We start from the raw sequence: 3,444 nt of genomic DNA, 5'->3' as shown, positions 1-3,444 counted from the left end.
GCTTCAAATGAGCTGTGATCACTCAGTAGCTCTCTCTCAGTGACATGCTGAAATGGAAAAGAAAAGAGGGAATAAATATATGTGTCATATTATCTTTAATTCAACCTGAGTTAAGATCAGCTTTTTATAAGAAAAAAGTGTGAAACTCAGAGAAGTATAACAGCCACTCAATAACTATTAGTGAAAGATTTGACAAGTGTTTTAAATATATTTTGGAGGATTTAATAGTCTGTGGGATTAAATCCTTGACAGTAAGAATAGCGACTAGTGAGGCTAAGCAGGTGTGAGAGAGTGTTTCAGGGCTACTTGACCTGTAACGCAGTGTGAGAAAGGGTGGAGTAATGAAATCAATGTTATCTGTATAATGCAACGTAAAGGAATCAGTGGACTAAATGAATTATATGGTTCTTTCTCATTCAGCACAACTATAATGGTGAAAGTCAAGGGATGTGAAGGGCAATGACACTATGTATACCACCTTGAATGTACAGTAGTTCCACACTATCTGAGCACAAGATTAGATCAAGCAAATTGACAGCCAAAGATCACTGGAAACGGAGGTGAGGTAACGAAAAGTCTTAAGATATTGTACTATAAAACAGTAGTTTTGGGTACTGCGCTGGTTTTCAATAAAGCCAAACTTACTACTTAAAGGACATGAATCTTTAAAAGAGTCATTGGATTACCATGCCAAGAAACGATAGATATAATCATGTATATTATATGTATTATGAAATGAATGTTGAATGAAAGTGTCCTAAGGTTGCAGTTTGGTTTTCTGCCTTTCATGAAGAACCTTGTACTTTTTTTCATACTAGAACGAATTTTTTAGCCAAATCCAATTTTATGTGTATATATTGCTTATGCTTTTCTAATATATAATAAATATTGTCAAGTAAAAATAATAAGAGAATTGTTATGAGTTGGAAATATATAGAGAATTTCAATTGACACAGACATATAATCTTTATAATTGTTGAAATTTTAAATGTTATCGTCTGATTCTGTAAAATGACTGGAAGCTTTCATTGCTAACACAAAAATATACTATCCCTGCATTATTTTAACTTCTGTTTCTTTTAGGATTTTCAAACATATCATTTAGGTTAAGCAATAAGATAACTAAAACCTTAGGACTTACCTTATCAGTCTGGCTGGAAAATGTGAGACACAACAGGAGATATCACAGGCATAAAAACACTAAATTTGCTTATAGAGAGGCTTTCGTTCAGAAAGAGCAGTGATAGAATTACAACCTACTATTGTTTTAGTAGTTAACAGCATGCTATTCCACATTGAATAGAAATATAAAGGTAACTGACTTATGTGTCATGTTAGCAGTTTTTCATAATAATTCAGATCTAGAGTTTTTACTTTATATATTTTGCTGATTTTTGTGCATTTCTACAATACCTCATAATCATATTTGGAACCCCTCACTTATCTGCACTCCCCATAGTTGCCCCACCAGATTTCATGACCAAGTGGTCATATGTGTTAAGACTCTGAAGTCAAGTTTTTTCACCAGTTGTCACTGGAGTCTGGTCATCCTATCTAATCTCACTCCCTTAAAGAAGACCAACTCTCCCTTACCCAGCAGTGATTAGCAGCCAATAGTTGTTCAGTTAAGTTTGAGGCTTCAGAACTAGGTCATTTTTCCCAATATATATTTTATTGAATTTTTTCCCATTCAATATAATACATCTTAATTATGTGTATACTCCTACCTCTATCTGCACCCTTCATAACCCCTAACCAGATATCATGTAATAGGTCTTAACATACATGACATAACACAGACCTAGAACTTTTTTTTTTCCAACTTTGTATCTTTCATTTGCAAACGAAAAACCCTAACTGAACACATCTGAGCTAGGTGCCTGAGACATCATACATAGAGTATCAGTATTCAATAATTCTAACACTCAAATGTGCCAAAGTGAGGGCCAGTCCCTTTCCTTGGTACATGGTTTGGGCTAGGATAGGCCCAGGTTTCTTGGAATGGGATTCTCTTAATTTCTGTTTCTCCTACACACTGCTTGGGAATGTTAAGTAGGGATTCCTCTTTTTCTCAGTGGTCAGAAACACTTGGTTTTCTTCATCAAAATTAGTTGTTCGCAGACTAAGTACATGCAGGTTACACTTTGGCTGTTTTCAGTCCTCACTCAGGACAATGACCCCATCGTGGACACAAGGCATTCTCCAGCAGGTTGATTCTCCACAGGGTTTTACTGTCGGTAAAAGAAGCGAGGTCCTCACAGCGGAGAGCAGTTAGCTCAGAGACCTCCCAATCCAAGATTCTCTGAGAATATTTGATTAGGTCTTTATCTCTACTTATTTCCTACATTTCATTTTATAGTTATGAACATTTAAATAAAATGTCTTCATTTACCAAATGAGTTTTTTCACAAGGGACTTCATGTTTAATATTAGTGTCTTACTAAATCTGAAATTTAATTACTAAAAGAGTTGCAAGTTAACTAAGATTTAACTTACTTCAGCTTAAACACATTTCCTCCAATTTTAACTAGGATAGTACCTGCATTTTTGTTATATTAGGGTTTCTCATATTATAAATCTGTCATATCATCTTAAAATTTTATATTTTTGTTTTTGTCAGTATGCAGAGATACACTTTAAATTTTGTAAGATCAAAATTAAAATGTGCTTCTTGCAAATCTTGTTCATCAGAGCCAGCCTCATTCTTAAATTACTGTCTGCTTTCAAGACCCCTTTCATTATGGAAAGCATCTTAGTTTGGAAGACAAAGTGTATTGTCACCAAATTTACAAGTCCTGTGGATTGAACAACTAAGCATTACTCCAAAGAAATGGCAAAGATTTAATAAAGATTTATATAACTAGGCTCGAGAGCCAGCTCAGGGATAGAACACTTGCCTAGCATGTATAAGGACTGGGTTCCATTCCCAGTATCACCACAACAAATCCTGGAAAATTAGCAGATGAATTCACAATTAAGTAAAGAAACTGACCACAGTTACCTTTAATTATATTTTGAAGATATTTTGGGATTGCCTCTCTGAAAACCTTAGTCATTCATAATGGAAAAGTAGACAGTGAGTTGCAAGTTCCAATATCCTATTTCAAAACTTGCTATCATTTTTGTGTTTAACTTCTGAAAAGTATTTCTGTATTTATTTATCTGCTGTTATCTACTTTTCAATTTACTTCTTTCCCTCTCTTTCCTCCCCCTCAGTGTCTATTTTTAAAATTTGTCTTAGTGACTTGTTATTTTCATAATTCTTCATAGTATCTGTGCAGGAAAAAGTTAAAGATCTTTATGGAGTGTATCTGTTAAGTGTAAAAATATTTCATTTACAGCTTTCAGTTCTTATCTATTTCTTTTTGAAGAATCTGATCATGAATTATGCATTCCACCACAGCATGAAATATTCAACTCATCTTCTTTCATCCCAGGTCAGCC

The sequence above is a fragment of the Nannospalax galili genome, unplaced genomic scaffold (genome assembly GCF_000622305.1).
Source record: "Nannospalax galili isolate Female #2095 unplaced genomic scaffold, S.galili_v1.0 scaffold1187, whole genome shotgun sequence".
Taxonomy (NCBI): Eukaryota; Metazoa; Chordata; class Mammalia; order Rodentia; family Spalacidae; genus Nannospalax; species Nannospalax galili.
The sequence above is the reverse complement of the archived record's forward strand: the minus strand, read 5'-3'. Positions refer to the sequence as shown.